This window comes from Talpa occidentalis, unplaced genomic scaffold, assembly GCF_014898055.3.
Source record: "Talpa occidentalis isolate TD23 unplaced genomic scaffold, MPIMG_talOcc4v2.1 talOcc4.4, whole genome shotgun sequence".
Taxonomy (NCBI): domain Eukaryota; kingdom Metazoa; phylum Chordata; class Mammalia; order Eulipotyphla; family Talpidae; genus Talpa; species Talpa occidentalis.
This window is the reverse complement of record NW_023604295.1, coordinates 119524453-119538861: the sequence shown is the minus strand read 5'-3', so window position 1 is coordinate 119538861 and position 14409 is coordinate 119524453. Positions and strand designations below refer to the sequence as shown.

The 14409-nt window shown below is 40.0% G+C and overlaps 1 protein-coding gene and 1 pseudogene across 1 annotated transcript in view; both read left to right on the top strand.

Annotated features, from left to right (window-relative positions):
* The window catches only part of LOC119256976 (arylamine N-acetyltransferase 1-like), a 102769-nt gene that overhangs the window by 11207 nt on the left and 77153 nt on the right, over positions 1 to 14409 (top strand). The gene's annotated exons all lie outside the window — the stretch shown is intronic.
* The window catches only part of LOC119258233 (peptidyl-prolyl cis-trans isomerase D-like), a 29471-nt pseudogene that overhangs the window by 1955 nt on the left and 13107 nt on the right, over positions 1 to 14409 (top strand).

Here is a 14409-nt window from a genome sequence, read left to right as displayed (position 1 = left end):
TAAAATTCCCACCACCCGTTCACCCGTGCACCATCACCATAGTCCCTTGTGCTCTTCCCTCCCCTGTGGAGGGAAGCGGACATTCCACTTCCCCTGCAGAATGTCCCTGATTTATAGTTAATGTTAATTAATTAATTAATTTTCCCTGATCCCTTATTTGGTTCTCCTACATTCCTTCCATAAGTGGAACTGTCCAGTATTTTCTTTTTCCATCTGACTTATTTCACTGAACATAATCCCTTCCAGCTCCATCCAGGTTGCTGCAAATGGCATGAGTTTATCTTTTTTTGGATTGCTGAATAGTAGTCCATTGTGTATATATACCACATCTTCTTGATCCAGGCATCTATTTTTGGGCATAAGATATGGGTTGTTTCCATATTTTACCTATTGTAAAAAGTGCTGTAATAAACATACGGGGTATAGGTATCCATTTGAATTAACGTTTTTGTGTTCTTTGGGTGGATTCCTAGGAATGGAATTGCTGGGTCATATGGTAGCTCCATTTTTAGTAGTTTAAGAAACCTCCACACAGCTTTCTATAGTTGTTGGACCAGTTTGCATTCCCACCAGCAGTGTATGAAAGTTCCTTTTTCTCTATATACGCACCAACATTTGTTGTTGCTAGTTTTTTTAATATGTGCCATTCTTGCTGGTGTAAGGTGATATCTCACTGTGGTTTTGTTTTGCATTTCCCTGATTACAAGTGATACTGAACATTTCTTTCATAAACCTGTTGGCCATTTGCATTTCCTCTTTGGGGAAGTGTCTGTTTAACTCTTCTGCCCATTTTTTGACTGGATTGTTTACTTTGTTTGAAAACATAACTTTTATTGCCTATATTACTCATTGGAGGAAGTTTCATTTTCAGGCTTTTACTAACATATGCCTGTGTCTTATGTTTTCAACTATGCTGAAAACTCCTTGCGGGTAAGACTCAGAGCTTATATTTATTCCTCCGTAGTAATTGCTCATTACTATGAATGATTATCAATATGTATTTTTTATTGTCCAGTTACATAGACTGTATAACTAACACTCCATGGAAACTTTCTTTCCAAATTTAAGGCTCTGAAATGTCCACAAGTGAAATGCCCTGATTAACATCACAGAAATGAATTCAGTAAAGAATGCCCATGAAATGGGCAAAGGATCCTTAGAGCAAAAGGAGAAATAATCACCAATGGATTTTTACCAACTTCATGATTGTCTTGATTCCCAATTTTTTCCATGTGCTCCCATACTTGGAATGGCAAAGGACATATTTGATTTGTTCCAGATAGCATAGATGCCTGGTTTAAATTGTAAACTGCCCATGGTCACCCAACTCCTCAATCCAAATGAGATCACATAAGTGAAAAATGAAAATTAAAAGTAACATGTGAGTAAATTCCAGTGTTTTAAATCCTTTGGTTTGCAAACATCAATCAATGAGGAAAGGTCCTCTGGAACATTTTGACTCAAGAATTTATAGGAAGTGGTGGGCTGTTATTTAGCTAGCTTTATTAACATTTCTAACACCTGCCTTTTATTTTTGACATGGATTTGAGTAATATAAACCAGATAAGTATAATATTGTTGAAGACATTTGCATTATTTAGAACCCTGAAGTCTTAAGCCTAGAAAATTTGGGTAGTTTGGGTAGGGTAGAGTTAACTGGGTAAAATTAGCTAGGTTACCATACATAGTTTGATATATACTATGCAAACACTCAAAAACTTAAATATGACAAGGAAAAAAATCCTAGAGCATATATGTAGATATAATAAAAGCCTGAAGAACAGATTTTAAACATTTAAAATACATTGGTAACCCTAGGGCTGACATGCATTTACCGAAGATATTTCAAGGGCTCCTCTAATTGCTTTCTGTGGGTAATGCACAACGTGGCAATTAATTGTTCCTAAGCTATCTTGCCGTAGAGCTATTTGTGGTGAGGCATGCCAAGTTGAGGAAAGCTAGATGTGAGCTCATGAGCACAGTGTGAATCTCCGCTTGTAGCAGTGCTCTTTTAATCATAGGGCTAATTTTTATCACAGGTAAAAACTAGAGTCAGGAAGAAACTTGTCACCAGGTCATACGTAGGTTAGAAGCAGGCAGAAAAAGCAACAACACACTTTTGCATTAGATCTTCTTTTGATGCTTAGGTCAGGAGTTATTTCATTTCAATTCAGTACAAATCAATAGACATTTATAAAAATCTAGATGTGCAAAGTACAGAACTAAGTACTTGTGGATTTGAGGATAAAAGTACTAGTGGATTTGAGGATAAAAGAGACATTCTCACTTATAAATTCACATGTTGTATTTTCTTTTCCTCCATATTCCTGAATCTACTTTAAAAGGACTCTCCTTCCACCCAATCTGATCATATTCTCTTCTATCCATCTTCCACTATTCTATTTTCTATATCCTAGCTGCTTATTATGTCCCTTATCTTTTTTACTTAATTTTAACTCATTCTTCAAGACTTGTTTCCATTTGCATCTCTCTTTCCCAGCCCATCCCTGTCATCACAGATTTCCCATTCCCCTTATTTCTTTTATTTATTTATTTTTTTAAGAGGCATGTATTATTTATTTATTTATTTGTTTGTTTGTTTGTTTATTTATGCACTGGGTACAGTCAGAAGCGCGGGAGGGTGAGAGAATTCACCAGAGCCAGAGCGGGGAGCAGAGCAGGCAGAAGGACCGAAGTACACTGCTGAGGGGAGCAGCAGGTGGCAGGAGAGGTCTGCGCGCCATGTGGGACCCTCCTCCAGTGGCCGGGGAGCAGCCGGGGATAGAACTGGTGCCGCAGAGGCCGCAGGCAGCTTGGCAACCCAGTGCTCAACCGCTGCGCCACGGGGGAGGCCCGCATTCCCCTTATTTCTGTGAGGCTCACTTTCTGCATCATTTCTGTCACACTTAAAATGCTCTGTTTGTACTTTTACCCAATTTTTCCTTCATATTACAACTAATCAATATTACCTAGTATAATTACAATGCTCATAGTGTGATGGATATTGCCAAGGGCTAACCCAAAGATGTAATAATAATGCAGAAATTCTGAATGGACAATGAAGATACTCCAGTGAGTATCAGGAAGTAGTGTTTCTTTGATTTTCCAGCTAATGATTTAGTGTGGGTGTCTTAGCTTCTAAAATGAAAACTAATGACATAAAAGTTGGATTTTCTTTGATCAGCAAAGGAAGAAAAGATGTGGATATTATTTGGTTGACATTTTCAGTTTAATGAATGTTAATTTTTCTGTTGGTAAGTTATAGTACAGAGTAACTCTTCAATTCATTTCAGAAAGAATAGAAATTTCTCTTTTAATACAGACCAGCCTAGTTTGAAGAGAAAGGGGCCCAAATCATTGCTTCCCAGTTCAGTGAGATTATATTTTGTGGGAGCTTTGCATGTGAAAGGAATGTGAATCACTGTAGGACACAGGAGGAACTGTTGTAGGTAGTCTTTGAAGATGTCTTGTAGTGATCCCCACCTCCTGCCATCCATACCCTTATATAATCCTCTCCCTGTAAGTGTGGGTTGAACCTAGTGTATTGCTACTTTCAATATTGATTTTTAAAAAACTGTGAACCTCTTGTCCCCTTCCCCTCTTCCTTGTTCTCATTGATGAGGTTAGTTGCCACGTAATGAGCTTCCCTAGGCAGATGTCTAAGTGGTAAGGAAGTGAGGGAAGCCTCCGAGCACAAAAGCAGTAGGGAACTGAGGCCTTCAGTTCAACAATTTGTGAAAATGTATGAGCTTGAGTGTGAATCCTTCTTCAGTCATATTTTGTCACACTTGACTTAGATTGCAGCCTAAGAGACCTGAAGTAGAGGAGCAAGCTAAGCCACATTTGAATTTCTGACTTAGAGAAATTATGAGATAATACATGTTACTTGAAGCCAATAAATTTTAAGGTAATTGACTATTGCAGAAAAGTGTATGTAAAACACCCATGAAAGACAGCATTTTTCTTATGCATAGGAATTGAATAGAAACACTCCATTTCCCACAACTTAATATTTTTATTTTAATAGTACACAATCTTAGTAGTAAAGAGCATGATTTAGATCTTTTTTTAGAATCTGTAAAAAACCTCTTACTTAGGAAGTAAGCAACTATGAATGGCAATGCAGGACCACAGCCCCCTCTCTGGATTCCCTGACCAGTGGTGCCTATCCCTTGATTTGAAACAATATCTTGATTTCTTATGTCTTTATCATGAAATTTGGAATCAGTGAACAAAAATATAGAGGGTCAATTAGTTGAAGAAAGAAAAATGAACACAACATGATGTGTGTGTGTGTGTGTGTGTGTGTGTGTGTGTGTGAAAGAAAGAGAGAGAGAGAGAGAGAAATAATGAGAGAATGTAGTAGATGAGCAAAGACCCCTGAGAAAAAAGGAGAGATGAAATGATAAACTGCTTTGGCTTTTGGTGGCTGTCCCTCAGAGCAGCTGTAAAATAGTTCCTGTTATCTGTAGTCTCACCTCTGAGTTTGCCTCGGTCAGTCTCTGTTGCTTAAACCAGAAGAACTTTGACTAGTCTAGATAGCTGCATAGATACAAGAATTTTTACCCTCTGCAGAATAAAGGAAACCTTTATACACTGTTGGTAGGAATGTTAATTGTTGCAGCCATTATGGAAAACAGTATTCAGATTCCTCAAAAAATTAAGAAATTCCATATAATCCAGCTATTCCACTTCTGAGTATTTATCCAAAGAATATGAAGATACTAATTCAAAGAGATATATGTACCCTCATGTTTATCACAGCATTATTCACAGTAGTCAAGAGGTGGACATATCCTAAGTGCCTGTAGATGAATGAGTTGATAAAGAGGTAGTATGTATACACAATAGAATATTTTTCAGCTAAAAAATATGAAGTCATATAATTTACAACAGTATGGATGAATCTTGAGGACATTATGCTAGGTGAAATAAGTCAGATAGAGAAAGACAAGCACCATATGATTTTAGTCACATGACATTGAAAATAAACAAATGAAAAAATAAAATTAAAACAAACTCTTAAAATTTAAGAACAAAATAGTAATTACCAGAAGGGATGAGGGGCTGGGAATAAATAAATTGCAAAAAAAGAGAGTGATTGTATGGTGATGGGTGGAAAATGGACTTTTGGTGACAAGCATAATAGAGTACATGCAAATGTTGATTTATAAATCTAGCCTTATAAATTATATTTCTGTACAACTAAAATCTATATAATATTATAAGCCAATGTTATGCCAGTATAAAAAAAGTCACATCTAGCTATCACCCTATCATGAGTCAAATACCTTGACATTAAAAAAACTCCCCTCTGGGCCTCCACTGGTGGTGCAGGTAGGTGGTTGAGCACCATGCTGTGAAACTGTCTGCAGTCTCTGCAGCGTGGGTTCGATCCTGGCCGGCTGGCGAGGGTCCCACATGGCAAGGCAGACCTCTCCTGTCACGCCCACTGCTCCCCTCAGCAGTGTATTTCATCAGTCTGTCTATTCTGTCTCTGATGAATCCTCTCACCCTCGCGTGCATCTGGCCTATACCCCGGTTCTTGTATAAATAAATAAATAAATCTTTAAAAAAATCCCCTCTGTCTTTAGGACTTAAAAATCCTTATTAATATACACAAACAATACATAAATAAATACATTTAAATCTCCATTGAAATGCCTATATTGCTAGTAAGCTGAATGTCCAGAATTTAAGTTTAAGATAGCCTAAAATGATAGGAATTTAATATGAACTACCATGTTAATGAAAGGATCCTGAATTAGGCCCAAGAAATACTAACATTTTTCTCCATCATTTACCCCTAGCTTCTGTAATACAGTTATAAGATTTGATTAAAGAATAATAGCTGAATGGGAATCAAAGTATATCACTATTAATAATTGAACAAAAGCCTGTTGTTCCAAGAAGTGCTGTGGCCGAAGATGAATTCAAATTTACCACTTATGTTTCAGCTTATTTTTTTTACCCAAAGAATTGAAATTCTAGAATCAGCTCAGAGAAGAAGACTCCTGGAAAGGAAGAAGAGAGGATAAAGGTGGAGATCAGACCACAAGAATCTGAGTTACCCACAAAACTGCCATGAGTATAAAAAGAAAGCCCACCTGCCCTAGGAAGCAGGTTTTTGACCCAGATTTGTTTACCACATGGGTGCAAGGTAATGAGAAATTAAGGGTGAGAAGTGATGTCAATATCATGGTGGTGAAAAATAGTTCTCATTTTGTTCTCCTTTCCCCAACACCCCCGCCCCCCATCTTTTAACTGACTTATATTCATGAGCAAAAGTACAACTGTGCATGTTACGCACCACTCTCCAAGAAGCGTCTTTTCCACTTACACATTGTATAATAAGGCAGAAGAACCTTAGTACAGGTTGTCTAAATGGCAGGAACCTGAGGACCAGGCTCAGCCCTTTTGGCTGTAGCATAGGAGTACCTGGAGAGTGCTAACTTGACACCTAAAGACAACAGAACCTTTGTGGAAGTCTTGGTTTCCTGAGGAGAGATTTCAGTATTCTGTTCGAGGGAAAAAAATAGTATGAATATTGGAGAGACTATGAGGGACTTTGCCAGCTCCATACCTCCCCCAAGGCAGCAGAACATAGAGATGAACTAACAGATGGCGCCTCTCATGCAGGGAAAAGGGAGAGCAGGGAGTGAATGCCTGGCTCCCCCAGTTTGAGAGACACTGCTGGAGAAACCCATTCTCTATAGAGGCCAAGGTGGTGTTGAGGCTGGACTTCTATGACTGGGGGGAGTGAGGACCCCAAGAAATAGGCACATAAGTCTATCAGAGAGCATGAAAAGGATGCAGTTTCTGCTGATTGTGTTCAGGGCTCCAGCAGAAGTGTACCACAAGTCACTGGGAATACGTCAACTGAAGACCCTCCTCACTGGCCTACTGATACTTCCTATGTCCAAGTGCCAATGCCATACCTTCTTCCACTCTGTAGCCAGCGTTTGTGCATATTTCCAAGGGTGGCAGTGAAAGTAAACTTCAGTAAACAAGGACTGAATCAGGAAAAACAGAAAGTCTGAACAAACTGGTAAGTAAAGAAATGTAATCGGTGATCAATACCCTCCCAACACAAGAAAGATCAGAACCAGACAACTTCACTGGCAAATTCTACCAAACATTTAAAGAATAAATATCAATCTTTCTCAAAGTCTTCCAAAAAATTGAAGAGATGATATTCCCAGACTTATGAGGATAGCGCTCTGATACTAAAACTACATAAGGACACTTCAAGCACACTGTAGACGAACATACCTAATGAAATTTAGATGAAAAATTCTCCACAAAACATTACCAAAAAAATTAGCAAAACATTAAAAGGATCATAAACCATGAGGGAGTGGATTTATTCTGGGATGCAACAGTGGTTCAACATCTACAAATCAGTTAAGCGTGATACACAAAATTAACAGAATGAAACTTGAAAAATCATATAATCTGAATGATGCCAGCAGTATAAAGACATAAAAACAGCTAATTAGAAATTCAGCCACGAACTGCCTCAGCAGGAGCTGTGAGATCCAGCACCTTATGTCAAGGAACCTGAAGGACTCTTGCCCAACTGGGACTCTTACCCAAGGGACTGAGAGAAACTACTTGCAGTGGTAGGGGGAAACCTGGAGAATGCTGACCTGGGTAGATACACACAGGAGAGAAAGAATTGTAGAAGTCCAGTCTGCTGAGGAGATACTTGGCTTGAGAGTGGAACAGTAAAGAAATGAATTTGGACACCGCAGAGAGGGAGGACCCACTCCACCCAGGGCAACACTGCACAGGACCTTATCCAGCAGTGGTGACCTTCCCTGCAGAGGAGGTGGAAAGCAGTGAGTAATCCCTGACTACTCTGCTCGTGCAGGTCCCAGCTGGAGAAAGAAATCCATTTCTATCCAGCATCACCCTCTAGTATTAAGGTGGGATCTCCTGGCCAGGGCACGAGGTGGGAGGTTGGGGAGAAAGGGAAGGAAGCAGTAAGTAATCAAAGGGCATTAAAGGAATGCAGATCTGCTATCTGCTTCACAATTATGGCTGGCAGTTCACTACTATCCTCTGGGACTACGCTCCACAGGATCTCCAAACTCAATCTAAGGGCATTCCCAGCACCCCAAGTGGTAAGCCCACACCTCCCCAGATCCTTTACATACACAGCTCTGAGAAAAAGTTGGGTAATGGGAATGATCTCAGAAAAATGGATCAGAAAAACCACAAACTGGAGCTACAGTGCCACCTTCTGGAAATTAAGAGAAGTTTCCCACAATCAGTTTAGTAAGAAAAAAGAAGAAAATAATTTTTAGAATTCTACCACATGAGGGAGCAAGAAGAGTGAAGCAACTCTATCCACAATCAATCTAGGAAACCTCAGAGAAGCAGTATTAAATCACAATATCTCATCTGAAGATAACCAGTAAAAATACTTCAAATGTGAAAGCAATAACACAAAAATAAAAGAAACTCTAGAAATCAAGGAAGTATACCATTTCCAAAGGATATCAACAATTTTCTAACAACTGAGCTCAAAGCCATGAAATACAGTTATCTAGCTGATAAAGAATTCAAATAGCTGTATTGAAAAAACCCTAATAAGCTATAAGAAAACTCAAAAGGATAATTCGGTAATGTTAAGAAAAATATAAGTGAATGAAATGAATTCTTTACAAAGACAGAGGCATAAAGAAATAGAAATTCTGGAGCTGAATAATTCAATGAATGAGATGAATACAATAAGAGAATGTCTGTAGTAGAGTAGAACAGATGTATTTAGAAGAAAGGAATTTTGAATAGAATAAAGAGAAAGGAATAAAAATGAGTGAAGAAAACTAGTTTATCTGTGGGGCTCAATCAAACAGGGAAGTATCAGGATAAGAGGAATTCCAGAGGAAAATGATCGAGAGAAGGGAGCAGAGCATTTATTTAAAAGAGATAACTGCTGAAATGTCTCAGCCCTGGGGAAAGACATGGGCATCCATGTTCAAGAAACCAATAGATCATCCTATTATCTCAATGCCAAAAGAACTTACCAAGGCACATTATAACCAAACTATCAAAAATCAAAGGTCAGAAATTAATACTGATTCTTGCTTTTCAGGGAGAGAGGAGTCCCTGGGTTAGAGCTGCCCAGTGGGCCTGTGCCCACTTCCAAACACATCTGCAAGTCAAAATATCCTATCTGTCCACTCAGGCTGAGCCCTCCAACACTAGTATACCCAGCATCTCCATCATTTGATATCGACATCGGAGGAGAGCAAGTTGGTTGAATTGTCTTTGATTTTTTTTCAGATACTGTACCCAAAACTGTAGAAAATTTTCATTGATTATGTGCTAGAGAAAAAAGGCACTGGACCTACCACTGGAAAACCTCTCCATTTCAAGGGATGCCCTTTCTGAATTATTAAGATATTTATGATTCAGGGTGTTGACTTTTCAAAACAGAATGGGACAGGTGGAAAAAGTATTTATGGTGAAAAATTTGAAGATGAAAATTTCATTTATAAGCATGATCAGAAGGGTTTGTTGAGCATGGAAAATGCGAGCTGTACTGTTGGTGGGAGTGCAAACTGGTCCAACCACTATGGAGAGCTGTGTGGAGATTTCTGGACCTACTAAACATAGAGCTTCCATATGATCCAGCAATTCCACTCCTAGGTATTTACCCAAAGGACACAGAAACATCAATTCCAAAGAGCACCTGCACTCCTATGTTTATAGCAGCACTGTTTACAATAGCTAAGCTTTGGAAACAACCCAAATGCCCAAAAATAGATGACTGGATCAAGAAGATGTGGTACATATATACCATGGAATATTACTCAGCATTCAAAAAAGATAAACACATGCAATTTGCAGCAACATGGATGGCACTGGAAGGGATCATGCTCAGCGAAATAAGCCAAAAAGAAAAAGAAAAATACCGGATGGTCTCACTCATAGCAGGAATCTAGAAAACTTAAATAAGGGACCAGGAAAATGAATATAAGAAAGTGAAAATCAAAATCAACAAAAAACTATGACCAGAGACACTTTTTGGGGGGTGGGGGCGGGAGAGGAAGGATTGGGGTCAGAATGGGGCGTTTGCAATTGTATGGGGGAATATAAAAATAAAATTTAATATTTAAAAAAAAAATGCGAGCTGTAATACAAATAGTTCTCAGTTCTTTATTACAACTGTTCCAACTCCTTATTTGAATGGGAAACGTGGTATTTAGTCAAATAATTAAAGTAATGAGTGTGGCAAGAATACTAAAAAATGTAGAAGTGAATGGTGGAAAACCTTCCAAGTTGTGCATAATTGCAGAGTGTGGAGAACTGAAGGAAGGGGGAATTGGGGAATATTCCCAGTAGATGGTTCTGGTGACAATCACCCAGATTTCTCTGAGGATGCAGATATGAATTTAAAAGATGTACATAAAATTTTAAGAAGTCTTTAAATATATTGGAAAATACTTTTTTCAAATCCCAGAACTGAGAGATGGCCACTAAAAATATAAAAATATATAGACAAGTGGAAGCTTGAAAGGCTGTTATTAATAAAACAGATAGATGGCAACTGCAACATGTAGCTTTTAAGCTGTGTGCTGAATATTGGTGCTTGTAAGCTGAAGATTTCAAATTGGCAGGGAGCAATAGACAGTTGTTTGGAGACTCTTGAAATAGACCCATAAAATACCAAAGCACTGTATTGCAGAGCTTAAGGATGGCAAGGATTAAAAGGATCCGACCAGCACTGGCTGAATGTAAGAAAGCTCGGGAGGTAGCACCAGAAGATCAGCCTATCCAGGTGGAGTTGCTGAAAGTCAAACAAAAGATAAAGGCACTGAAAGATAAAACAAGGCAACGTGTGCAAAAATGTTGCATAATAAGTAATTCAGTTTGCTTAAATATATACATTGTATATAGGCAACAAGAAACTTGCAGGTTTTTTTCTATTATGACACCTAATATGTTGACACTTCAGTTTCTTCATCATTTATAGTTTAGGAAAACTGATAAGGTTCGCTCTTAATAAAAAATGCTACAAAATACAGTGAATTTGATTTTTTTAAAAATAAGTCTCTTTGCATTATTCACAAAGACTAATGGTGTCTAACCTATTTTTAAACTCTAAAAGATGTGTCTTAATAAATAAGCAGATGAAAGCTTAAAAAAATTAGTATGAAAGGAAACAATGGTAAGTGAGAATAACCTACCTAGGCTATCTACAGATTACTCAGGAGAAAATCTAGACTAGAAACTCTGACTAGAAGAAAGTAGAATGACATATTCAAATTGCTAAAGAGAAATAATTGCTTGCCAAGACAAAATTTCCTTCAGATATGAAGGAAAATAGAGACTTCTCTAAACAAAAGTTAAGGAAGTTCATTAGCACTGGATCTGCCTTGCAAGAAATGCTGAAAGGAAAAGGTATATTGTTACATAAAAAATATAAGCTGCGGGCTCCCTGGTGGCGCAGTGGTTGAGCACTAAGCTGCGAAGCTGCCTGCAGCCTCTGCAGCGCTGGTTCGATCCCTGGCTGCTCCCCGCCACAGAGGAGGGTCCCAAATGGCTCGCAGACTCTCCTGCCACCGCTGCCTCCCTCAGCAGTGTACTTTGGTCCTTCTGCCTGCTCTGCTCCCCTCTCTGGCTCGGTGAATTCTCTCAACCTCCCATGCTTTTGACTGTACCCAGTGCTTGTATAAAAAAAAATAATAATAAGCTGGATAACCAAAAGAGTGGCATCTTTACAGACAAACAAAAATATGTTTCTATCAGCATAAAAGGGACTGGCTTATCTTGAGATTTATTATGTAAGAGCCTCATAATAACATAAAGCACAAATCTAGAGTAAATTAACAAAAACATAAAAAAGGAAAAAGTGAGCATAATTAATGGGAAATTGCCAATTTATAAAGGTAGGCAAAAAGAAGAAAACAACAAAAGAGATACAAAACTACCTAAGGTGAATGACAATGGAAGCAGCAGGTCCTCATATATCAATAATCATTGATAATAGGTACAATAAATTTACAAATAAAAAGATCCAGAGTGGCTGGATGGATAAAAAGTAAGACCTAATGATACTTTGCCTACAGAACTCATTTTGGCTCTAAGGATACACATAGGTTCAGGGCCTTCCCTGTGGCGCAGTGGTTGAGTGCTGGGTTTTGAGGCTGCCTGCAGCCTCTGCAGCGCCAGTTCGATCCCTGGCCACCGGCGAGGGTCCCACACACACACAAAATAAATAAATAAAGATACTCATAGTTCAAAGTAAGTAATGGAAGAAGATATTCTGTGCAAGTGCAATCAAAGGAAATTTGAAATAGCCATATTATATTAGGAAAATATAGATTTCAAACCAAAACAGTAACAAGAGAAAAGAAGGTCACTATATAATAATAGAGTTAACAATCAAGAGATATAACATCTAATAATATTTCATCCAAGACCTAAATATATAAGATGTTCTACATCTACATCTATATATTTGTTCTACATCTAAATATATAAACAGATACTAACAGATCTGAAGGGAAAAAATAATCAATACATTAATAGTAGGAGACATCAATATTCCACTTTAAGCAATAAGATCTACCAGACAGAAAATCAACAAAGAAATATTGGAATTGAAACATACTATATATCAAATGGACTAATAGATATATAAAAAACATTCCAGGGGGGCGGAGCAACATGGCGGCGAGGAGACACTGCGAGTAAGATCTCCCATTAAAAAAAGTTAATAGGGAGGAAAAGCGGCAGGTCCCAGTGAGAAGTGGGACACGGAAGATAAACGGGTGACGCCAGCGAACTGCCCGAAGAAGAAAGTGGCCATAAAAGAGGACCAGAAGGGAGGGAAGCGCAGAACCCTGCTCCCCTCCCCCGCCACAGAGGCGGCACTCTCCCACCGGCAGAGAGGAGGAAACAACAAACCAAAACGGCCCACAAGAACAAACGACGCAGCAAGCGGGACTGTGAGTGGAAAGGAACTATTGCAGCCACCACACCCCGGGAACGGGAGCTGAGGCGAACCCTGCAGGATCCGCCGCGGCGGTGAGCGAACGGCTCCGGGCGCCATTAGAGAAGAACAAAGACACCGGGAGACGCGCACACAGCCCGGGCTGCCGGTAAGCTGGCGCGGAAACGCGGCGCGCTCGGGGAGCTTGAAAAGCAAGGGCAGACCTGGATCGCGGCTGCCCAGGTCCCCGCGCCTGCGACCTAGGCTTGCGGGGAGACGACCTAGGCTTGCGGGGAGACGCACGGAGGTCCTCACTGAGGTGAAGGTCCCTCCCTGAGTGAGCAGGAACCAGGCGCCCAGGCACGGGAGCTGTGCAAAAGGCGCCATTCCCGCGCCACTGAACTGGGCTACAGCCCGTGTCCTGGAACTGAGGGCTTTGAACTGAGACCCGGGGCACGAAAATTCGGGGCGTGGGTTCTCCACGACGGTGGGGCACAAGGCAGACACAGCACCCCAAAGCTGTTGAGGTGTACCCTACCATTCCCGCTCTGTTCTCTGTCCCACGGGGTGGGGGGAGGCAAAAAACAGCCCCCCAAGGACAATAGGAGAGATCTCTGGCGCCACCTAGCGACCAGGAAAAAAAAAAGTCACTAACACCCTATAAAACAGGACATTTCTTAAGACTGCTTGAAAAGGGCAGAAGGTTTCTGGAGGACCCAGTGGCCAGCCGGAAGTTATTCCACGCCAGGCCCCTTCCGACCAGCAGTCTGAGCCCACAGAGGGAGCAGGCACCCACGTCCGGGGCTGGCCGGGTGCGCAGAAGAGTGTGCCTGAAACCGGAGGCGCAGGGACTGCATCCCGCTTCGCCATTTGAGAACAGGGACATTTCTTCAGTAAAAACTGCCTAAAACCAGCAGAAAGCTCCCCCAGAAGACAGAGATGGCTCCTGGAAGAGCCAGAGGGGAGCGGAGAAGTTCACCCAAGATGTCAGTCAGTCCGAGCAACACAGTGTCCCAACGCATACGACAAATTAGAAAACAGACAGTAGGGAGTAGAAGAACCACACGCAACCTAAAAACTCCTCAGGAAAGAAGCACGCCACAAAAAAGAAAACCACTCCCCAGATTGCAACGACAGCAACTTGGAAGAACTTCTGAGCCTTCCAGAAAGAGAATTTAAAATTGCCATGATTAAAAAAGTGATAGATCAGAAGAAGGAAATTGAGTCCCTAAAGAGGGAAGTAAGAGAAATGCAGGAGATCAAAGAATTAATGGAGGAACTAAAGAACTCTGGGAAAAGCAATGAAAGCAGAATAGATGAAATGGAAGAACGAATAAGTAATCTTGAAGACACAGAAATAAAAAGAACCAAAACAGAAAAGGAAAGAGAAGTACGAAGGAAAAAGAATGAAGAAAGACTTCGGGAACTATCTGACTCCATGAGGAAAGGAAATATAAGAGTTA